Here is a 25,875-nt window from a genome sequence, read left to right on the forward strand (position 1 = left end):
TTCTTGGGCAAGTATGCAATGTGAATTGGGATCTCGTGTTACTCTTAGCACAGCTTATCATCCCCATACAGATGGTCAGAAGAAAAGAACAATCCAAACAGTAGAAAATATACTGAAGGTATATGAAGCACTATATAGGCGTAAATGTCATACTCCATTATGTTTGCATGATGTAGGACAGAAAGTCCTTAGTGGCCCTAAAATGATTCAAGACACCACTAATAAGATTCAAATTGTACAAGAAAGAATAAAAGCGGCCTAGGATCAACAGAAGTCCTATGCAAAAAAAGAGGAGGCGACCCATAAAATTCCAGTTGGGTGATTTCGTAATGTAGAAGGTATCCTCATGGAAAGGAATTATGTGATTTGGGAAGAAAGGAAAACTAAGTCCTAGAATTGTTGGTCCTTTCAAAATCATCCAGAGAATTAGTAAACAAGCATACCGCTTGTAATTGCCCGAAGATTTGGCAGATATTCATGATGTGTTTCATGTAAGTTATCTGCGTAAATGTTTGAGCATATATGATGAAACGGTTCCGTTATCCAAGGTGAAACTGGATAATAAGTTAACATATGTAGAAGAGCCTGAAGAGATCGTAAACGAAAGAACGACTAATCTACGTAATAAAGAAGTGGAGTTGATGCTTGTCAATTGGAAACATCATCGAGACCCAAATTATACTTGGGAAAATAAGAACTAGATAAGAACGAAATATCCCCATTAGTTTTAATCGTTTTGATTTCGGGGTCGAAATCCTCAAAAAAGAAGGTATTTGTAACATACACGTTAATAACCTTGTTCGATTATCATGCTTTGTAAAGCTTATTAGCTTAAAATGAATAATATTATATGTTTTTGAGCGTTGAGTTCTAACAAGATAGTTTTTACTAGATTTAAAGTAAAACTATGTTTAGAATCACTCGGAAAATATTGGAAGTCTTGTGAGATTCCAATCAAAAGTCAAATATTGAAATTTAACGAAAATATAAAGTTAGAAATAAATGAAAATAATGTTATTTAAAGTTGTAAAGAATCTCGTTAGAAACATTTAGGCGAAAACCTCATAGAAATCTGAGTTATAACGAAGAAGTTATGACCAATCGAAAATCCGCGACAAAACCGGCAAAACATTATTTAGCGTAAAAAGTGAGTTTTCGATAAACTACTTTTTTAGCTTTAGTGAGGAAGTTATGATTTAATAAAGTTTCAGTATAGCAGTATACAGCTAAAAACTCGAAATAAATATCGAGTAATTTTTATAAAAAGAACGTCAAAATCTGACTTCGTATGAGGAAGTTATGATTTAATAAAGTTTCAGTATAGCAGTATACAGCTAAAAACTCGAAATAAAGATCGAGTAATTTTTAGCCGATACAACCTAAACGAGAATCGAAGGTATCGTCAATAGTAGTACAACGGTCAAAACACAGACGAAAACGGACGTCGGATGAAGAAGTTATGAATTTTTAACGGATTTTCCTGTCCCGGCCTGTTAAAAATAATAATATTAAAAATAAATTCAAAATTAGCTGACGGAGTCTAAACGAAACTTTTAGAGTATAATATCGCCTACGCGTGCATATAAAGAACGTCAAAAACGGAGCTCGTATGCAAAAGTTATGAATTTTTGAAGATTTGGGCACAAAATCCGAGAAGCTTCGCATGCTTGGCTCGGAATCGACCACGTCGCCCCACTTCGCATGCCTGCCCCATGTCCGACTCGTAGTGCGTCCAAAGGAAGGTCCAATCGAAGCTCGTCGCGTGTCGCACCCGTGGCCTTTCCGAAGCGAGCCACCTCGCCTCACATCCGACGCCTGGCATCCCTCGCATGCGACGCGTGTCTTCTCCCCTTCTCGCTCCAGATCCGAAGTTCACCCTATAAATAGGGGGGTGCGAACCCTCCCGGCTAATGTTAAAAATTCTCACATTTTTCACCCCTAAACCTTTATTTTTGCTATTTCAACGTCCCCAAAGCCCTGGGATCATACCTAACACCCGAAAAACGTCCCGAAGTGCCCGAAGACCCCGAGAAATTAATCTTTTTGGTTTGAAGCTCAACCCTCGCAAGGCTCGGTTTTCAATAAAAGCTCCCGGTTTTCAATAAAGCTCCCGGTTTTCATCGAAGAAAGTTAATTATAGATACGAAGTGCTGCTCAAATTACTATTTTAACCTCCGGTTTTTTCACGGTGAGTTCAAATTATAGGAACAATTGTATGTTATGTGTTATATGTTCAATATGCTTTCCCGTGTTTTTATGAAAATGTGTTATACCTTTGACTTGAAGTGAATGACTAAGCATCACTTGGGTACTGGTATGTAGCCTTTGACCATGAAGTGTATGAGTAAGCATCACTTTGGCACTGGCAGAATGTTGGATAGGGTTGAAAGCCTGTAAATTCTAGCAAAATGTTTATTCAGAAATGATTTATTTTCAGTGCCACTTGGGCTAAAGTCTTATTGATGTATATCAAGTTGAAATTGTTGTATCTCATTGATTGTAAATCTTTGAATCAGATTATTTGTTGATATGGATAGCATGACATATGATACTCATCCGCCTTTGTTGTTCTTTGTTCCTCTTTGCTTCTGTCATATTGGTATATATATGGCATAATGTTATATTGTATCTATTTTTGAACTCACTAAGCGTCACCGCTTATCCCTCTCAGTGTTTAATATACTAAAACTTAGTCTGTTTGTATCCAGTCTTTTGTAATTAAACTATCAATGTAAAATATTGTTTATAAATATGCATGTAGCATGTTTTGGAGTAACTTGGAGTAATAATGTTAAGTATGAAAGAGGTCCTTTCATATATATATATATATATATATATATATATATATATATATATATATATATATATATATATATATAGGGCTAGGTTCATGTGTTTCTCACATTTATTGTGTGTTAGAATGCACAAATAGGAATTTAGTAAAATTAAATAATTATTCAATTAGATAAAGATAGATATTAAATGATTTCCATAATTGTATCTATATTAAATGATATCCACAATTGTAATTCTCTTCTTACGGAAACTAATTAAATTCGTTATTAATGTCAACAATAACATTCTTTCGGAATGAATTCGTATTTAGCTTTTCATGTATGAGTTTATGTTTTGTTTATGGACCCACTCACTTAAAATACAACAAAGTTGCATGGATTATTAAGAACGAGAGTGTATTCTGCTAAAATACACCATCATTTTGTTAGAATATACTCTTATTCTTCTAGAATAAACTCTCATTCTGCTAGAATACACTTTCGTTCTCCATGTTCCAGACAACTTTGTTGTATTTTGAGTGAGTGGTTCATGAAACAAAATACGAACTCATACATGAGAACATATATAAGAATTCATTCTGAAAGAATATTATTGCTGATATTAATGATAAATTTAATTAGTTTCCATAAAAAAAGAATTATAATTATGGATATCATTTAATATACATATACTTATGGAAATTATTTAATATCTATTTTTATTTAATTAAATATTAATTTATTTTTTACTAAATTTTATTGGTTCATTCTAACATACAATAGATGTGAGAAACATTTGAACCTAGCTATATATAGGGTTACGTTCATGTAAAACCACTATATTTTGTGAGACGGGGAGACGCAATCAAAGCCATTCATTCTGTAGATAAGAACCATTTTTAAAATGCAAAATAATTAAAATTTTTCGAAATTTTTTTAAAAAAAATATTATTTTCGTCACTTTTTTATAAAAAAAATAAAAAAATAAAAAAAATCACCGTTTTTTTTTTTGAAATATTTATGAAATATTTTAGTAGAATATTAGAATATTTTACATATCTGAAAAATCTAGTAGAATATTAGAATATTATAACATTCTAAAAATTACATTGGAATATTTAGAGTATAATATTCTATTAGAATATTTTATGTATTTTTCAGAAAAACGGTAATTTATTTTTATTTCTTTTTATTTTTTATTTATTTTATTTATTTTTTTTAGGTAAATGAAATGACGAAAATAATAATTAAAAAAAAATTTCGGATTTTTATTTTATTTTGCATTTTAAAATTATTTTTAGATTGCGTCTTACGATCTAACAAAATTAACATGGTCTCAAATGAACATAAACATATGCTACTCTCGTCATCTTCATCTTCTTAATGGACAAGACGACCACCAATGATAATACTTAAACCATGTATTCTGATGAATATGTAGTCATCATTAGTGATCTGTATATGGAACAACATAAAAGGGTAAAAAAAAAAACAAGTACCTAAAGTTACTAATAATTGAATTTCATAAACTCCACCGGTTCTTGCATTTCACTTCCATTTTTTTAAGGTATTATAATACATTGAAAAATCATTCTTATTTTAGAAAAGTCAAAAAACACAAAGCGAATTTCAATTATAATTCCAATCGAGTAGATTTTTTAAAGTATTATACTCTAATTTGTAAAAATTAGAAGTTGAATTTTATAATTGGTTGAGTTTTGAAAGTATTGTCACTATAATACAATAGTTTAGCCCCTAACCCAAACAATTTCAAAGTACAATGGCTGAATAGCATAATTAAAAAAAATAATAATAAGCTTGATGCTAAAAGATTTCATAGATTGTTCTCTTTTTCCAATCGAATTGCATACAGTAACCAGGTCCTCATGTTTGAGCAAATAACTTGAAACCAAATTCTGTTAGAAAATATTATTTCTTGCAGATGATGTAATTGTTGCAATTGATCCAAAAAAACCAAGATTCTCAAAAGGTAAATCAGATTGGCAACTAAAATAACTATGAACTGATTAACTGAATCACATTCTTTACTTTTGATATTTGTATTTATCATTTGTAAAATTTGTTGCTTATGATCTCATTTTATATTTTTTATAGTTCTACACATAATTCCAATTGTTTATTACGAATCAAGACACAAAATCTGAAATAGTTGAATATGTAGTCTCCAAAAGAAACATGGACAATCTGAGCATGAACAATTATGAAGGGTTGTATATATATCATTTGGGATTCGTAAATTTGTTAAACTGCACTATGCAGTTTTAGATACAAAACCATAAAAAAAATTTTGAACCAATTTAAACATTATCATAAACCTAACGTACAAAAAAAAAAAAAAAAAAAAAAAACCTTGCGATAACCATAACCATAAACAAATTTTCTTTTACACCAAATTATAATTGCCAAGTAATGGTGGTTTATCCTGGTAATTATGATTAGAGAAATTAAATATCCTTTGACATCGCACAAAGTGTTTAAATTGTTTTTTTTTTTGGGCAAATTACACATAAGTTATTTTCAAAATTTTAATTGTAAAGCCATTCTTTTCTGTTTTTGCATTATATCTATTACCACTTACGATAACTATAAACATCCATGAACAAACGAAATTAAAATTAATTCATAGAATGTAAACCATATATATAATGGTTTAATATTTTTCACTTTTCAGTTGTTTCACGCTCCTATTAAATCGTTAAGTCAATAGCGAATTACAAAATAATTGATTGAGTTCCAAACTTCCAAGTTCGACCACAAACAAATAGGGGTGTGTGGTGCGGTTTATACTCAAAACGGCAAACCGTAACGCGAAGTTTCTAAACCATGTTATGCGGTGCGGTGCGACTGGGTGCGGTGCAGACGGCTTGATGAAATATATGAATTAGAAATTAGATATATGAGAAATGCAAAATGATAATTGCATTATACGTATTGAAAACCGACTGTTTTAAACAGTGACTGAAATTTAAGAAGTAATAAAAAAAATATATACACAAATTAGTAATAAAGAAAAATATATTAAAAAATAACAATATGTATTTTATATTCAAATATGCGAAACACTCGCAAACAAAATATCAACATTGCATAACCATATCAAACGTATTTGATATAGTTAAATGAATATACAGATAAAACACAATTTGTATATATAAAACTACCCACAATTATAAAATATTCGATTCCTGAACAAAACTTATTGAAAGACTTTTGCCTAGGTAACAATGACCCAAAATCCTAACACTTTTGTAGATGAAATAAAAACAGAAAGCCATTTGAATTACAACCATATGTATTACTTGGTAATGAATGTGTCCTACATGTTGCAACCATTTAAATATATATTAAAAAAATTCACCCTTTTAAAACTTTTTGTTTTAAGTTTCTTATATTTCACTTTTATGAAAAATCACCAAAAATCCATAAAATTAGATAGAAAATCGACAAAAATCCACAAACAACCATTTTCCTCAAAATCTAAGAACGTTTAGCCCAACAGCAGTAGCCCATACTATCAATTAACCCATCAAAGATTTTCTATTTATTTTTTGAGCGCAACGTGTGAAGTTTATAAAAAGTCACCAAAAATCCACAAAATTAGATAGAAAATCCACAAACAACCACTTTCCTCAAAATCTAAGAAGTGTGGTTTATATATATACTAGGTTATAACCCATGGACATTACGGATGATAAAGGAAAAAAAATATAAATAAATCATAAGGTAATAATTGACCAATAATAAAAAAAATTATTAATTTAAAAGCATATATGTTTTTAAATCATAATCTATAAAGAAAAATGCATTTCATAAATCTAAATCGTGTATGACTATTCAAATATTTAGAAGTTGGGTTAGTTATATTTGTAGTCGATGGACTTTGATTAATCGATGTTGTAGACAAATTAATGTTTTTGCTATTATCCTGATATAAATTATTTAATTTTATCTTCTGTTTAGACTTACATGAGTCTATTATATTATCGGAATCTGAAATAAAAAGAGTAATTAGATATAAGATAATATGATACACAATAAATAATCTGAATGAAGCAAAGGAAAAAAATAGTATATAAAGATATGATCAATGTTTGATGATTTAACCGGATAAATGTATTATCATTATTTTAAATTAATATGATTATCAAATAGAAAAGTTTTATAAACCGAAAAAAACTAAAACAAACAGTCATGGAATTAACATTATTTTGTTTAGAAAGAAAAATAAATATGTACATTTAAATATTTTCTTTTTGAAAAATTATTAACTTGAAATATATTGTTTATTCGTTCTATTCAATCCACACATACTTTTCACCCTTTTAATATTAATAATATACTATAAAAGTTATTATTTTTTTTTTATAAAAGCCTGTCTATCTTTTAATCAGTTCCAACATACCCACCACCCTCTTGTCAGCAAAGCCCCACTCCCTCCCCCCTAACTTTTTCTTCCTATTAATCGACATATGAAGGTTTTTTTTTGCCCTAATTGACTTGAGGATTTGTTTATCTATCATCACCGGCCTACTTTCCTTCGTGTCGATTTTTATGAAAAATTTTATCTCCAAATCCGTATATATAATCGCAGAAGCATCAATTGCAATCGATTACATCATAATATTCAATGAATCCCTTTTTGAAATAGATCCATGTCGATTAAAAGCAGAACGAAAATCTCAGATTGTGGTAGTGAATTGGATTCAATCGTACAGTTGGAATTGGTAGTGAAATAGATCCATATACTTAGCATTCTTGCATCGGCGAACGTAATTGTAAACAACGGGAAGAAGAGCTCCTTGCAATTCACGGAGACACTTCTTGTCGTGAGCTTTCTTCTTATTCGCTTGTGCAATCATATCCTCAGCAACTCCAACATTACCAAAGGCTTGAACCAAATATGATTAGGTCCAATCTCGATTGATCTCCAGAGATCCTCATCGATACCGTTTAGGTAATTCCTCATGCGATTAGCCCACTAATTATAGTATTCTGGAATCAGCATCGGGATCTTGGTTGCAAATCCAAGTAGATTCGTGAAGTTCATCATTGTGTTTACGTTGAGATTTCCATCAGAATTAACAAAAATAAGAATTTCTTGAAGAGAATAGAATTGATTACTATATCGATTGACAAAAACAAAAGCAGAATCGATTAATCACACTTGATTAAACGAAGAATTACATTTTTCTCCTGTGGAAATTTGAATCAAAATATCAACTCAAAAAGAGGAAAAACGAGAACAGATTCTTCAATATATGTGTTTAAGTCAATCGATTAAGGATAGCAAGAAAGAACACATCGATCTAAATAAGATCTGTTTAGCTCAATATATGTTTGCAACAATACAAAGAGAAAAAGAGTACAATGGTTCAATATTTGTCAAAGTCCTATACTCTAACCTCTAAGTACTTACCTTATTTATAGGGTACTCACTAACCAAAAAATACAAGGACTAGACATGAATGTGCGAAACTCTCATATGCCTTGTAAATACATAAAGATAACGAAAGTCCCGTAGACTTTCGCTATTTATAGGCACAAAGACAAATACATTACATTCGACTCTCATAATAACTTTCGACCTAACACTCTACAACTTTGTTAAGTCATTTCTCACTAACTTAATACAAGTGTTAATCTGTTATGTCACAAATTTTGCCAAAGAAGCTTAAAATTCCCATTTTACCCTTTTGACCTAAAATGCATCTTCTCATGCATTCTTTCTCTTGAACTTACTCATCTAATCTCATATTAGTGACTTAAACTTTACTTGGCGATCTTCATGAAGTTACAACTTCATATTCTCATTAAATTCTCTTTAATGACCAAATTACCCTTTCATTCAATATTTGACTAAAAGTCAAATCTTTCTAAATTCCAAGTTCTTACAATCTACCCTCCTTCAAGAGATTTAGTCCTCAAAATATTTTATTACTCTTTGGTTATATTCTCACATAATGACCCATTTCTAAGGTTATTTTATTTTTTAACCTCTTAAGCCGAAATAGCAATCTACATTCCTAGTCTTTGCATTTTCGATGTAATGGCCAATCATTCTTTATCTATCTACTCACAATGGTTGTTAAGGGACATCAACTAATTTATCTACTCTTATGCAAGCACATTGCATACTTATCATCATATTTCATCTTTTTGTCCCATTTTTCACAACCACGTGCATAAACTTACCGTTCTCATTCTTTTTCTCACAAGTGTGGTTTCTAACCAACACATTTCTTAATAATCTACTCTTAGGTAAGTTACCATTCCACCGTGATTCCACTACATCATTCTACTCCATAGTTGACCACACCATCACTTTTCTAACTCTTTTCTACATTCTTAATGAAGTATTACATCTAATCACTTCACTTTTTTTTCTAAAGTGTTGTGTCTAACTACAACTCTTTTCTCAATAATCTTTTAGTGCTCGTACACTAACTTTCACATATATCTCTCTACCACTCACGAGACTCAAAGACTCAATCTATACAGGGAAATTTCTTCTAAATACCATCCTTATCTTCTTGTCCCACAACTTGATCCTCACGTAGCTGAATGATTCAACTGAACCATCATAAGTGCAATGTATATGCAGCACCCATACACTGCACGCACATTATATATACTTAGTTTCAATATAACCATTCCATTCCCTAACTCACAAGTATTCTATCTCTTTCATGGTATTTTCTTCTCAACTTACCATGCTATCACTTCTTGTCTCAATCCACTTGATCCTCAAGAAACTTAATGGCTCCCTTGAACTGAAATAAGTACCATGTGTCTGCAGCGCCCATACACTGCATACAAATCATACTTACCTAGGCTTAATATCGCCACTTCATCACCTGATTCACAACTATCTATCTCTTTCCTCTTAATCCAAATTTTCAACATGCAAATTTCTTGGGTATTCATCTTCCCTAGTCCCCAAATGCTCATAAGCCAGTTGCTATGAGTTCCACATTTCTTCTTACCAACTCTATACTTGATACATTTAAAAGATGTATTTCACATGCTTACTCATCTCTTATATTGGGAATTCACACCCTCTCAATGTTTCTAACTTCTCACCTTTATATGACACATGGTCATCATATTCTCTATTGGGACTCTCTACCTAGCCTTAGATTTTTCTCTTTAGTCCAATATCTTCCTATTTCTCTATGCCACTTCTTACTTTCTTTCTAACTGTCCCTTATTACACATAAGGTCCAATTTTCTTCTTTCTCTAATAGTTAGTCAAAAATAAACAGTTACGTAACACATACACATCTACATAATATCACAGGATTATCTCTTCTCACCCAAGAAGTTACACCTCTTCTTTCTTCTCTCTTACAAAATTTCCTCTTACTCTACGTACTTTATATCTCTTACTTCCTCTGAAGTCTTGACCTATTTTCTCATGTTTCTTAGTTCTCAACTGTCTTCATTGGAACATTCTTACTACCTTTTCCTTCCTCTTAAGTGTCCATCATGACACTTGTTGCACCAATTTCTTTCTATATACAAATCTTTTTCATTCCTCTTCCCATATTTTCATTAGTCAATGCTATCACTATAGCTTCAATGACTAGGTCCAAGTTCTACTGTTAATACCTTATACACTTTCCATTCAACAATGGACTTTCTACTCTACATGGCCACTTGCTCGCAAGGAATGTCAATATACTCTTGTACTCAACAATACACTTCTATGACTCTAAGGTCTTTCTAAGATATAATTTCTCTATCTTTTTTTTTCTTTAAGTATACCAACCCTCTTACCCTTTGTACTTTTTCTTCCCCCATTTATATATTTACAACTTTTCATCCCTCTTTCCGCCCTTTTCTTTCTAAATCTCTAACAAATCTACTTTTTAGGATACATATTGTAACGCCCGATTCATGCTTGAGAAGGAAGGAGAAGCTTGAGGATTCAAGAGGAAGCCAGTAGATCCGGGAGTTATGCTGCATTTCTGACTCATCTGAGGTATAAATTCTATACCTTGACTATTCATTTACTAGATCTTTTCATGGAGTAGTTTAGGGCTTTAAGGAGCATATTTTGGAACCATTCACGGATGCACGCATGTTTTGGAGTCATGGCTTCAGATCTGGAACCTTTGAGGGACTCCATGGCATAAAGGTGCCAACTTTATGTCCATGGGAGTCCCATGCAACTTGTGAACCACTTTTTAGGGCTTTTTGAGCTAAATAACCCATGCATGGACGTAAAGTTAAAAACTTTACGTGATATATCGACCCTAGGGAACTAGATCTATGATTTGAATGCAGTAAGCCCGACTAGAAACGACTGAATAGATTTAGACCATGGGGACTCGACGAGTTGCTCATACGACTTGGCGAGTTGGGTCGTGGTCCCCCAACCTTTTCTGTCACTGAGCAAACACGTTGAGTCCAGAAGATGACTCAGCGAGTTGGCCATAGTTTGGGTTATAAAGATTGAGGAACTCGACGAGTTCAAGGTGGGACTCAGCGAGTTTTGGGTAAAAGGTCCTGATTATGCTTTGAGGATGAACTCGACGAGTTCATGAAAGGACACGATGAGTAGGATCGAGATTTCGGGGTTTTATGGATTATGGAACTTGACGAGTTGATGGACCAACTCAACGAGTTGAGTCGACCAGGATGTTGACTTTGGAGCCGAGGACAGTTCAGCTACTTCACGACAATGAGGTGAGTTACCTTCCAATAGGAGTAGGTCTAAGGCACCAATTTTGGTCCCCTAGTAGGAGGTTATAGATAAGATGATTGTCTTTGTGATAATCATATGGTATGCTACTATCTGTTATGCCTTATGTGCTAGTATGTTATGATATTATGTGCTAGTAGTAGGAGGGGTGAAATAGTCCCCAGTTACCGGTTGAAAGAGACCGAAGAGGTAGGCCAGCACCCAAATATGCTAGGCAATATATGATATATGTATGTATGCTAGGGTATTATGTGGTAATGGTAGGGATGAAATAGTCCTGGTATCTGGTTGAAAGAGACCGAAGGGGTAGGCCAGCACCCAGATATGCTAGGCAGTATCCGGTTGAAAGAGACCGAAGGGGTAGGCTAGCACCCAGATATGTTAGGCGGTTACCGGTTGAAATAGACCGAAGGGGTAGGTTGGGCACCCAGATATTTCTAACAGTATGTTATTGTATGGTATGTGGTATGATGGGGGAACTCACTAATCTTCGTGCTTACGGTTTATAGTTTTGGTTTCAGGTACCTCTTCTTCGAAGGGAAAGGAGTCGGCGTGACTGCAGCGCATCACACACACGATTTTCCGCATATGAGATTCTTGAGATTTGTACTATGACATTATTACTATCTGATGACATGCTTTTGAGACTTATGATCTATGGATTTTATGAAATAAGATAACTTGATGTGTTTTCTATAAATGGTTTTATGAAATGTTTAAATCAAAAATGAAATTTTTGGCCTTCAATTTTGGGATGTTACAAGTTGGTATCAGAGCCTTGCTTTGAGGGATTCGGACACACCTTTGGGGGTGTCTAGACTCAAATCGAGGGTTTGAAAGGTTTTTCAGGAAAATAGTTTTTCTAAAATTTAAAATAAAGAGTTTTGAGAAAGAACAAGGTGTGTGATGCATGAAATCGGTCGAGCTCAAGTAAGTTTTCCCCAAGATACCCATAAACATTTGTTATGATATGTTATGATATGATATATGAGAACTTCATACTAGATTAGGGCTAAGGATCTAGGAAGGATGCCTTATATGCCTGCTTTATGTGTATGAGAACTGCATGCTAGATTAGGGCTAAGGATCTAGGAAGATGCCTTATGTGCCTGCTATATGTGCCTATGCTAGAACTGATTAGTCAGTAATATGATGACCTAAATAGAATATGCTTGGTTGGTTACTTAAAGCCCGAATGCTGCTTGCTTTGTACTTTTAAGAGTTCTAGTTATCTTTAATTAACTAGTAAACGAATACGTTAAGTTACATATTACGAGGACTGAATAATTTCAGAAGGTTAGGTCTAGCCCTATTTCGCAGCTCTTGTCTGAGTCCAACCATTGTAGGGTAGGACCTCTCATTCGAAGAATTATCTAGTCTTAGTAATATGTAATGGTATTCACGAGCTAGTTAGGGATAGATAGTAGGGACTTCTTACGCAGCTGATGGTGGAGAGTGGGTCGGAGATTACCCTAGGGAAAGCCTAGTATGAGATTAGCATGAAGAGCGATAGTAGTAGAAGGGACTTGGTGAAGTCAAGGCAATCCTTAAGGAAAGTACGGATAGATGTGGAAGGTAGTATGGGCCTGTACTACTGAAAGCAGAGGATCTGTACTCGAGTCAAGGAGGGCTAAAGATAGAACCAGGGAACTTGTAGTGTGTGAGACCTCTCGAGGTTATGTATGACCCTGACGATTATATGTTTTGTTTCAGAATGGCGGTGACACGTCACAGAGCGGCAGGTTCAGGGTTTGGGTCAGGAGTGATGGAGGATCGTCTTAGGGTATTCAGGAGCGACATGGCATCTAGCCAGTCAGGGACACACACTCTCCTTCAAGGATTTCAGGGGATGTGGTGCGCCAGACTTCCATGGGGGGAAGGATCCCATTGTGGCCAGGAGGTGGATTGCAGACATGGATTCTGCTCAGTTGACGAGCTTCTGCCCTGAGGGGTCGAAGGTCTGGTATGCTGCAGGATGTTTGAGGGACCGAGCTCGATATTGGTGGGAGGTGGTCAGTGACACATTGGGAGCCCCAACCATTGAGGATATGACTTGGTCAGACTTTGTGACCAGATTTAGGGCTGAGTTTGCGCTGGCTGTAGAGCTTCAGCAGTTGGCCAGGGAGTTTCTTGATATGAGGCAGACTACTGAGTCGGTGGCGCAGATTACCACCAAGTTCAAGGAGAGGGCCTTACGGGTGCCTCAGTAGGCGGGGGATGAGGAGATGAGGAAGACCCGATACCATGACATGTTGAGGGCTAACATCCGGAAACATGTCAGCTACTCGGCATGCCCGACCTTGGATGACATGATTGCGAGGGCGAGGGAGAGGGAGATTGATATAGAGCACATCAGGAAGAGGAAGGCGGAGACTGGGCAGGCGACTGGGGTTTCTGGGAAAAACTCAAGGGATTCGACTCGAGGTCGAAGGGGCAGCAGGGTCAGGGCCGCTGTTGGAAATACGACAAGTCGCATGAGGGAGTTTGCAGATTAGGGCATCGGGCTGCTATAAGTACGGCAAGACTGGGCACTGTGGCAGGGATTGTACTGCCCCTACCCCCACCTTCCAGACATCATACCTAATTTGCTTTCATTGCAATCAGAAGGGCCACAAAAAGGCCAACTGCCCAAGATTGACAGCAGCAGTGCCGGTGGCGGCGCCTGCTCCAGCGACCTTGCCGATTACGGATGGCCGACAGGTCAAGATAGACGCTCCAGTGGTGAGGAACCGAGCCTTCCAGTTGACCACCGAGGAGGCACGTGCCGTACCGAATGTGGTGACGGGTATGTTTTCTTCTCCCTAACTCGTATTACATGTTGGTTATGATATTTGTGTTCTATATTTATGTGTTTTACTTAGGATCGTTCCATGTGAACGGTATCCCAGTACAGGTGTTATTCGACTCGAGGGCTACCCGGTCATTTATCTTTCTTGCCCTTAGCAAGAGGTTTTCTGAGTCTTTAGGGATGTTGTATTATCCTTTAGAGGTCGAGATTGCTGACGACCGATCTGTCCGGGCATCAAAGGTTTTCAGAGATTGCATTTTGAGGTTATATGACGAGCGTTACCTCGTAGATTTGGTTCCCATTCCGTTGCGTGGGAACAAGGTTATCATCGGCATGGATTGGCTGAGCCCTAATGGGGCAATGATCGATTGTGCACAACAACTGGTGAGTATCAGGACCCCAAGTGGGGGAGAGTTGGAGATTCAGAGCGAGAGGCCGCAACAAGGACCAGCTTTGTGTTCAGTAGCAAGGGCTAGGCGCTACCTTCAGCAGGGTTGCACAGGGTATGTCGCCTACGTTATGGATACTCGGGAAGCGGGTAAGGCGAACAAGAGCAATATGCCAGTTGTGCGGGAGTACCCGGATGTGTTTCCAGAGGAGTTTCCTGGAATACCTCCAGAGAGACAGGTGCAGTTCAGGATCGACCTAGTTCCTGGTGCGGCTCCGATAGCCAAGGCACCATATCGGTTGGCTCCTCCCGAGATGCAGGAGTTGTCTACACAGCTGCAAGAGCTATTAGACAAGGGATTTATCAGTTCGCCTTGGGGAGCCCCGGTCCTGTTTGTGAAGAAGAAGGACGGGTCGCATCGGATGTGTATAGACTACCAGGAGCTGAACAAGGTAACGGTGAAGAAGCGTTACCCACTCCCGAGGATTGACGACCTTTTCGATCAGGTGCAAGGGGCATCTTGGTCTTACAAGATTGATTTGCGTTCAGGATATCATTAGATGGGAGTCAGAGACGAGTATGTATAGAAAACTGCTTTTCGGACTCTCTACGGTCATTACGAGTTCGTGGTGATGCCCTTCGGGCTCACCAATGCTCCTGCCGTGTTTATGGACCTCATGAACCGTGTATGCAGACCGATGCTGGATCGGTCTGTGATAGTCTTCATTGATGACATCTTGGTTTACTCCAACGCAGGAGCAGCACGAGGATCACTTGCGAGAGGTATTAGATACCCTGAGAATGGAGATCTTGTACGCAAAGTTCTCCAAGTGCGAGTTCTGGTTACGCGAGGTGCAGTTTCTAGGGCACCTTGTCAACCAGAACGGTATTCTGGTAGACCCGACCAAGGTGGAGGCCGTGATGAGGTGGGAGGTTCCGAAGTCTCCATCTGAGATGCGGAGTTTCCTTGGGTTAGAAGGCTATTACCGGAGATTCATACAGGATTTCTCCAAGATAGCAGTACCCTTGACCCGACTGACGAAGAAGGCCGTTGTATTTCGCTGGGGGCCTGAGCAGTAGGAAACATTCGAGACACTGAGGCAGAGGTTATGTGAGGCGCCGATCTTAGCCCTGCCAGAGGGCGTGGATGATTTTTTAGTGTACTGCGATGCGTATATTTAAGGCTTGGGCACAGTGTTGATGCAGAGGGGGCACGTCATCGCCTACGCCTCGAGGCAACTGAAGCCTCACGAGGCGAACTACCCGACGCGCTATCTAGAGTTGGGGGCGGTTGTTTTCGCCCTCAAGATTTGGCGATATTACCTCTATGGGGTCCGTTGTACCATTTACACGGATCACAAGAGTTTGAGGTACCTCATGGACCAGCCAAATCTAAACATGAGGCAGAGGCGTTGGCTAGATGTGGTGAAGGATTTCTACTCTGAGATCCTTTATCACCCGGGGAAGGCCAATGTTGTGGCCGATGCGCTTAGTTGCAAGGCAGCCCCGATCAGAGACATTTGCTTGAGGATGACGGTGGTGACTCCGCTCCTGGAGAAGATCCGGGAGGCCCAGCAGGAGGGTATAAAGGAGGAACATCGGAAGAGCGAGCGTATTGTGGGTCAGGTTTCCTCCTTCGACGATGATAGTCGCGGGTTGTTGAAACTCCATCGTAGAGTGTGGGTTCCGTATCATGGAGGTGTGCGCCAGGTTTTGATGGAGGAGGTGCACAAATCCAGGTTTTCTATCCATCCCGGGGCGATGAAGATGTACAGAGATCTTCGTCCTGATTACTGGTGGCCCTGTATGAAGCGGGATGTAGCCTGGTACGTTGAGAGGTGCTTGACCTGCAGGAAGGTCAAGGCCGAGCACCAGAGACCTCATGGCAAGACGCAGCCGTTGGATATCCTTATGTGGAAATGGGAATATATTACAATGGATTTCATCACAAAGCTTCCCAGGACCGCACGAGGGGTGGATTCGATTTGGGTCATCGCGGAACGGTTGACCAAGAGTGCTCATTTCATCCCAATTCAGGAGAACATTTTGGCCGAGAAGCTGGCCGACATCTACATCAGAGAGGTAGTAGCTCGACACGGAGTGCCAGTATCTGTGATTTATGACCGCGACATGCAATTCACTTCCAGATTCTGGAAGAAATTTCATGACGAGTTGGGTACTTGTCTGCATTTTAGCACAACTTTTCACCCTCATACGGATGGTCAGAGTGAGCGGACCATCCAAGCCTTGGAGGACATGCTGCGGGCATGCGTACTAGACTTCGGTGGTAGCTAGGATACCTACCTTCCCTTGGCAGAGTTTTCCTATAATAATAGCTACCACGCGAGCATCGACCATCCTCCCTTTGAGATGCTTTATGGGAGGAAGTGCAGAACCCCAATATGCTGGGGTGAGGTTGGACAGAGGGTCATGGGGAGTACCGAAGTGGTACTAAAGACGACAGAGAGGATCCAACAGGTCCGGAGCAGGCTTCAGACTGCTCAGAGTCGGCAGAAGAGCTATGCCAACAGACGTCGATCGGACCTGGAGTTCCAGGTCGGGGATATGGTTCTCCTGAAGGTGTCACCTTGGAAAGGTGTCATCCGGTTCAGGAAGTGGGGCAAGTTGGGCCCCAGGTACATTGGTCCTTTCAGGGTTGCAGCCCGGGTGGGCAAGGTGGCGTATAGGCTGGATCTGCCAGTCGAGCTTAGTCAGATCCATAGTACCTTTCATGTTTCCTAGCTGCGGAAGTGCCTGGTAGATGACTCTGTAGTGATGCCCCTAGAGGATATTCAGGTGGATGACAGTCTGAACTACATCGAGCGACCGGTAGCCATCCTCAATAGGAAGACAAAGGATCTGAGGAACAAGAGGGTTGAGTTAGTGAAGGTTCAATGGCAGCACCGCAAGGCCTCAGAATGGACTTGGGAGCCAGAGGACGAGATGAGGGAGCACTATCCAGAGTTGTTTCCAGGCCCAGCAGACTTCAAGGACGAAGTCTAAAATAAGTGGGGGAGATTTGTAACGCCCGATTCCTACTTGAGAAGGAAGGAGAAGCTTGAGGATTCAAGAGGAAGCCAGTAGATCCAGGAGTTGTGTTGCATTTCTGACTCATCTGAGGTATAAAGTCTATACCTTGACTATTCATTTACTAGATCTTTTCATGGAGTATTTTAGGGCTTTAAGGAGCATATTTTGGAACCATTCACGGATGCAAGCATGTTTTGGAGTCATGGCTTCAGATCTGGAACATTTGAGGGACTCCATGGCATAAAGGTGCCAACTTTATGGCCATGGGAGTCCCATGCAACTTGTGAACCACTTTTTAGGGCTTTTTGAGCTAAATAACCCATGCATGGACGTAAAGTTAAAAACTTTACGTGATATATCGACCCTAGGGAACCAGATCTATGATTTGAATGCAGTAAGCCCGACTAGAAACGACTGAATAGATTTAGACCATGGGGGACTCGACGAGTTGCTCATACGACTCGGCAAGTTAGGTCGTGGTCCCCCAACCTTTTCTTTCACTGAGCAAACGCGTTGAGTCTAGAAGATGACTCAACGAGTTGGCCATGGTTTGGGTTATGAAGATTGAGGAACTCGATGAGTTCAAGGAGGGACTCAGCGAGTTTTGGGTAAAAGGTCTTGATTATGCTTTAAGGATGAACTCGACGAGTTCATGAAAGGACACGATGAGTAGGATCGAGATTTCGAGGTTTTATGGATTATGGAACTCGACGAGTTGATGGACCAACTCGGCGAGTTGAGTCGACCAGGATGTTGACTTTGACTTTGACCAGTGACCAGAGTTGACCCTTAGAATGGTTATGAGTATGAAAGGGGTAATTAAAGGAGATAATTATGTGTAGGAGTTTGAGAGGAATTGATCCAGTAGCCGAGGACAGTTCAGCTACTTCACGACATTGAGGTGAGTTACCTTAGGAGTGGGTCTAAGGCACCAATGTCGGTCCACTAATAGGAGATTATAGATAAGATGATTGTCTTTGTGATAATCGTATGGTATTCTACTATCTGTTATGCCTTATGTGCTAGTATTTTATGATATTATGTGATAGTAGTAGGAGGGGTGAAATAGTCATCAGTTACCGGTTGAAAGAGACCGAAGGGGTAGGCCAACACCCAGATATGCTAGGCACTATATGATATATGTATGTATGCTAGGGTATTATGTGGTAATGGTAGGGGATGCAATAGTCCCCATATCTGGTTGAAAGAGACCGAAGGGGTAGGCCAGCACCCAGATATGCTAGGCAGTATCCGGTTGAAAGAGACCGGAGGGGTAGGCCAGCACCCAGATATGCTAGGCGGTTACTGGTTGAAAGAGACCGAAGGGGTAGGTTGGGCACCCATATATGCCTGACAGTATGTTATTTTATGGTATGTGGTATGATGGGGGAACTCACTAAGCTCCATGCTTACGGTTTATAGTTTTGGTTTCAGGTACCTCTTCTTCGAAGGGAAAGGAGTCGACGTGACTGCAACGCATCACACACGATTTTCCGCATGTGAGATTCTTGGGATTTGTACTCTGACATTATTACTATCTGATGACATGCTTTTGAGACTTATGATCTATGGTTTTTATGAAATAAGATAACTTGATATTGTTTTTTATAAATGGTTTTATGAAATGTTTAAATCAAAAAATGAAATTTTTGGCCTTAAATTTTGGGATGTTACCCATACATTATCTAGTGTCCATCTACTAGGACACATCATTTCTAACACATCTTTCTTTCATGATACTACAAATCGTAGTATCATGAAAGAAAGATGTGTTAGAAATGATGTGTCTTAGTAGATGGCCTCTCTAGTTAAACAGATGATAAGAGTGTGTAGAAAGAATGATATCGTAGTCTATAATATAATTATTTCTACACACTCTTGGCATCTCTTTAACTAGAGAGCCCATTCTTGTGATTTCATAAAATGATCTTTCTTTATTTCTTCTAAACATACAAGACCCAAACCTTCAAGGTTGGTCAATCTACTAAAGTCATACTCTTCAGGTTCTTTATCTTCACATATGTTCAGCCGTGTACCTTGATATCTTAGCATGGTTTATCACAAAACCAGCTTATATTCTCTTCTTATTATCTATCTTCCATAATTTAAGACTAGGAATGGCTACACCCAAACCTAATTAAATTAAACTATGGCTCTGATACCAATTATAACTACCCGGATTTTCTAATATCTATATCTAAGGGAAATATCATATTTTTTTCTTACATTTACGGAATTGTATTAAAATTAAAACACTTTAAATCCCAGGTTAATCACATGTTTACAATAAAATATATTACATAAATACAATAAAAAGGAAAAAAATACATAAATAAATAAAATTATTTCTTCTACTCTAACTTATTGTGCTCCATCTTCTCACGTACTACAACTGCTACAAGAACCTGCGAAACATGAAGCATCTACTACATCAAACCATCGGTCAGGTGAGTTATATTCTTGTCTGCTTTCATGTTTATTTACTCTTTCTTTATTTTCTCTTCTTTCTGTTACTATACGATCTTACTCTTTCACTAATAACATACACTACTATTCTTTATTCTTTCATCTATCTCTTATATCTTTCTTCTTTAATCTTTCTTTCTACTCTTTCTCATCTCATCTATCTCTTTCTCTGTAATCTACTATGTTTTTTAAATTGTTGTTACATAAATTGACCCTCTAAACTTATCATTAATCTTAATTCTGTCTATCGCAATCAACCTTGCCACCGCAACAGAGATTTCCCTACCGCAGTTGAAGATGTTTGATCTGGAGTTGAACCGCAACCTCTCTACCGCAGTGAAGACTTTTGTTACATTAACTGACTTGTCGTATTAGCATTGCATTGTCCAGTGAACCTTTCATGGTCACTTAGAAGTCAGTAGTTTATTATAGTTTATTCAAGATGTAACTTTATGGAACTCTATAAATAGAGTCTCCATCTTTATGTTTAAAAACACATCTCTTTATCACGTCTTCTTATCATATATCTTATTGATCTTTCTGAACTTACACTCTGAAATACTAAGATCACTTTCTCATACCTCTATCTTATTATCTTCGAAGATCCTCTTCACCACGCATACTAACTTGAGTTTGATTGCAAACCTCGTTATGAATCAGTTTGGTGTATACTTGATATAACTTGTTGTCATTTACATTCCTTTACTTTTTAGCACTTTATAATTCCGCAACTAACTATCTAACAAATCTAAGTTATTATTCTTGAGCTTTTATGATCCTTTGAGATTAACTTATTCCGCAACTATAATCTTGTACTAACGTTTGTTCAAGTGTTTCTCCCAAAGTTTTTCTCTCAACAATTGGTATCAGATCCAAAGTGGTTGCTTTTTAAACAAAACTCTGATTTTGAAAAGCCTTCTATACCACTAAAGCTCATTCTTCAAAACAAAAAAAACAAACAAAAAAACGAAATAAATATGGCACAAGCTTTATCATTGAATGTTTCCAACAGTGTTGGAGGCTCGAACAGAGCACCAATACTTGTTGCAAATGAGTACCACCATTGGTCACAAAGAATGGAGAGGTATCTTAAGAGGCTCGGAAGAGATGTGTGGAGATCCATGGAAGAAGGACCCCATGTCCCTGTTCTCACTCTTCTTCAAGCAGATGGTGCTCAGGCACGACTAGGTGGAGGTCCAGCCGCAATGAATCGACCAACCAAATATGATCTTGACAAAATGGAGAACGATGCCATAGCCTTCTTAGAAATATCATGTGGTGTTGCTCCTGATAATTTTGACATTATCATCAATTGCAAATCTACGAAGGAAATATGGGATGTACTCAAGAATCTTTATCAAGGGTCTGAACAAACTGAGGAAAAGAAGCTCACCACTGCTCTCAATGAGTTTAACAATTTCAAAGCTCTTCCTGGTGAAAGTCTTGATGACTCGTTCAAACGTTTCAACCTCATCATCACGAAGCTATCAAATGTTGGTACTGTTCGAAGCAACCATGAAACAAATATACAGTTTCTCAATGGTTTGGGAAGACATTAGTCCACTGCAAAGATGATTGTGCAAGGAGATAGAAATATTCATACTTTATCTTTGTTCGAACTGTACGGAGAACTTCAGGCACAAGAATCAACAGTGCTCAAAGATTGTGCTGATCTTGGTGGTCCACTTGCCCTGATAGCTCAAACTCTACAAGTCAAAACTCAACAGTTCTCATACCCTGCTAAACCATCTTAGCCACTTTTATATGACAACCCACTGCAGTCATATAAAGCAGATGCTGAAATGGATGATGAAGAAGAATTCCAAAATGCATTGCCCTGGTTAGTCAACAATTCAATCGCCTACCACCAACCTCATTTTGCAAAAATCAGCAATTTACCAAACCACCATTCAACCGCAACTTCAATCCGCAGTCTAACCACTCAAGATATCCTCGAAACCCTCATCACCACCGCAACCACAAAATGCACATCATTCCAAAGAAGCACCGCAGTCTAATAAACCATCAGACTCTGGTACCTCAACTGAAGAGAAAAATGACGTCATCATCTGTCATAAATTTCAGAAAGAGAATCACTTTGCCAAAGATTTCAAAGCAAATGTGGTTAAGGAAAAGGAATTCTATCTTAGAATGGCGCAAGAAATGGAAGAAAAAGAAAAGACAAGAGCATATGTTGCTCATGCGAAAAGAGATCATCAAGTGTGGTCATTCGGAGATGAGGATGAAGACTTTGACTACATCAAAGGAAAAGGGAAGATATACATGGTTGCAGCTGCTGAAGAGGACGGATCGACGAAGCTGGAAAGAAACTTCTGCAACATGGCCAAAGATGGCGCTCTCAGCATAGTCGAGCAGGTAAAAATCATGATCCATTCTAATAATTTCAGCATGCATGATTGTGAACCGTACTTAGAAAGACTTAATGACACGTGTGTTTCCGTCCTTTCAGACTACAATAAGGCTCTAGATGAAAAGAATATAGCGTCCCAAGAGCTATATCATGTGAGAGGAAGACTTGAAGATAAGAGACTTAAGATTGCCATGCTAGAAAAAGATTTGTGGTTAGAAAAGGATGCTAAGATGTTGAATGAAACTCAGTTAGATATTGCTTTAAATCAAAAGGATTTAGCCTAGAAAGAAATTGTACGTCTGAATCAATTAATAGAAAAGCTTTTTAATGAATCCGAAGCAATTGAAAACTTAGTTAACAATGGAACTGTGGACAACACCTATAATTGGGAATGGTCCAATGGGTACTCAACCAATGAGGACTCAACTCCCCGATTCAATGCTGATCGACCATATGTCCCACCGGATCATGAGTTTCATTACCCAGTTAATGATAAAACGTTTCCTGAAGACATAAGATGCCACTTCGGTCGAATTCATGAACTGAGTAATAATTGTGTCATCGAGGAAATTCTTCCTGAATCCTCCGATTATCCAAATGTTCAAATACCCATCATTTGTCCTGATTCTTAGTCTTCTTCGGATGTAGATGAAGAAATTGTTGTGGAAGGACAAGAAATAGTTATAAGCTGTCCACCCTTGCCTTCCATAAAATGTCCCAAAAGTGAACCATCATTGACATACTTTGCGGTTGTCCAGTCATCCGCACCGCAGACCGCAGACAAAAGCACATGTACCATTCAACACATCTTTCACGAGTTACCAATTGAAAATTTTGAATATGGTCAATGTTCACAAAGTCCTGAACTCTCTAGCTCACATGAATCAAGTGCACATTTTTCAAAACAGTCAAAGGTTTTCAAGAAACACAGTTGAACATTTCTGACTGCGGTTCTTCAAAAACTCAAGCAAAACAAGCTTTCAAATAGGAACTCAGGTCTCGAGGCAAAAAGCAGGATACTGAATGTAAAAACAATTACAAAAATGCCAAGGTTTCAAATCAAAAGAACTTAGAAAAATCCACCCCTGCCAAAAATCTTTCAAAAAACACGGCAGTCAATGGATCAAACAAAAAGGAATCTACTGTGCCAAAAACTTTTTCAAACACTGCTGCAATATCCCAAAAGAAAGTCACGTCTTTTCAAAGATATACCTTTCAAAAATATTCCTTAAATGGTCCAAAGTGGAAAGGTATTTTACCAACTCCTGAACCTTTAAAATCACTTCAATCAGTTGTCAGGTCAAAACCTAGGAGTAATTGGCGTTGCAGCCAAACACCACTCACGGACCGGTCACAAGCCTCGAACTACATCCTCCGGAGCGTTGACCAAATATGGGTAAACGAGAAAAATCTTTCTTTTGGATTTTATCCACTGAAAATGTTATGTCCCATCCAACCTCGTAACATTCCAAAAGTTCCCAATTACCCAGGACTAGGTCTACAAACTGACACAAAAATTGTTCCTACAACTCACGTGCATGTATCTAGTAAGAAAATCTCTCATGTGACTCCGGGATCCAAACTCGTTTGGGTGCCCAAACTAACCATTTAATTTTCAGGCAATTTGCAAGGAGGAACAAGAAGAGGAGTGGTTAATTGATAGTGCCTGCTACTTGCACATGACTGGAAGGTTAGAATACCTTCGCGACTTTCGGACTATCTGTAACGGTGGACATGTCATGTTCGGGAACAACGCCAATGGAATCATCAGGGGTTATGGTGTATTGACCACGAGAAATTTCTCAATTCAAAAGGCTGCTTATGTAGAAGGCCTCAAGCACAACTTGATCAGCGTGGTCCAACTATGTAAAGGTGGTCATCGGGTTGAATTTGATAATGAATATTGCTACATAATGACGAGTGATAGAAACACCTGCTTGATCAAATCCAAATCCGAAGGAACAATGTATCCCTTGCATGTCTCAATGATCATTGGAAAACCGCAGTTGTGTTTTCTATCCAAAGTAGTATCCGAAGTTAGCTGGTTATGGCACCGCAAGCTAGCTCATTTGAACTTCCGGTATATCAACAACCTGGTCACCGAAGAACTTGTCCGTGGTCTCCCCATTCTAAAGTACAACAATGATACACTTTACCCAGCTTATGAGTGTGGAAAGAAAACAAAGGGAATCCATCAACTGGTTATTGATTCTTCAATTTCTGAACCATTAGAGCTACTTCACATTGATCTCTGCGGTCCATCTACCGTAGCCAATCTTCATCACAAAAAGTACATCCTGGTTATAGTTGATGACTTCACACGTTTCACTTGGTTCTTCTTCCTAAGACTCAAATCCGACACACCGCAGGTGATGATCAACAAGGAAATCGAGCTTCAGATCAAGTTACCAGTCCGAAGAATAAGAAGTGACAATGCAACCGAATTTAGTAATCATCTCTTGAATAGTTTCTTGGTTTCAAAAGGCATCAGTCACAACTTTTCAGCTCCGTACACACCTCAGCAAAATGGAGTAGTAGAGCGAAGAAAGCGTACATTGGTCGAAGCAGCTAGATCAATGTTAAACTTTGCCAACCTTCCTCTATACTTCTGGGCCGAATCAGTGGTAACTGCTTTCTTTGTTCAAAACCGAAGCATCATTTGCAAGCGTCTTAACAAGACTCCATATGAAGGTCTTAACAATCGTAAACCCAATGTCCGATTCTTCCATATTTTTGGATGCAGATGTTTTGTGATCAACAACAAGGATCGCCTTAACAAATTTGCACCAAAATCAGATGAAGGCATTTTTCTTGGCTACTCAACCAATAAAGTGGCCTACCGGGTTCTCATTAGATGCACAAGACTGATAGTAGAAAGCTTCAATGTCAAATTTGATGACTACTATGTCTGCAACACTGCCCCGTCAAGTGAAACGAAAGCAATCCTGGAAAGTGATATCCCAGCCTCTTCGGGTCCCTTAAACATAGTTGAAATCAACTATGATGATCTTTTTGACCCTGCAGAGACTGATCATCTCTCTGAAATCTTTGTGTCTCCAGTAGCTCAATTACAACACGTTGAAGTATATGGTCCAACCTTATCTGAAGATTTGTCACTCAATACTTCCACCTCGCCGGTTGAGGGGGAAAGTTCAACTCCGGTTCCTGTAACAACCATCGATGTTCCAGTACTAGAAGATGTAGCTCCGGTGTCTACCCGCAGAATCAATATCCAATTAAATGCTTCTTCATACTCTGAGGATGAAGAGGTCGAGAACATAGATACAAGATCAGATCCAAGGGTTATCACTCACTCATTAATCCAGGGGGAAC

The sequence above is a fragment of the Lactuca virosa genome, chromosome 6, assembly GCF_052849685.1.
Source record: "Lactuca virosa cultivar CGN04683 chromosome 6, Lactuca_virosa_CGN04683_v6, whole genome shotgun sequence".
NCBI classification, from domain to species: Eukaryota; Viridiplantae; Streptophyta; class Magnoliopsida; order Asterales; family Asteraceae; genus Lactuca; species Lactuca virosa.